Here is a 430-nt window from a genome sequence, read left to right on the forward strand (position 1 = left end):
ATGTATTAGATAAAGTGTGATGATCTTGTTCAATCTGAAACCCCCTTTGACCACCCCCCCTCCATTTTTCACTTATACATTTTTATGATGATTTAGATGGAAGTTGGTTTTTGTCAGTTAATGTTGGTTCCAGTCCCTCAAACTGTTCATTCCTGCTTGATAACATCCACTGAACTAATCCTTCTTCAGACTGGGATGGGGGGCAGTGGCACAGTTTAGTTATATCCTCAAGATAAAGCCTTTGTGAAAAACAAATAAATGTTCTTTAGTTAAAGAAGAGAGGCCAGAATACTGGAGTGGGTAACCATTCCCAGTTCTCCAGGGAATCTTCCCCACCCAGGAATTGAACCTGGGTCTCCTACATTGCGGGCGGATTCTTTGTCAGCTGAGCTACCACAGAACCCCTAAGTATAAGAACTGGATTTTTATA

Source organism: Bos mutus, chromosome 9 (genome assembly GCF_027580195.1).
Source record: "Bos mutus isolate GX-2022 chromosome 9, NWIPB_WYAK_1.1, whole genome shotgun sequence".
NCBI lineage: Eukaryota > Metazoa > Chordata > Mammalia > Artiodactyla > Bovidae > Bos > Bos mutus.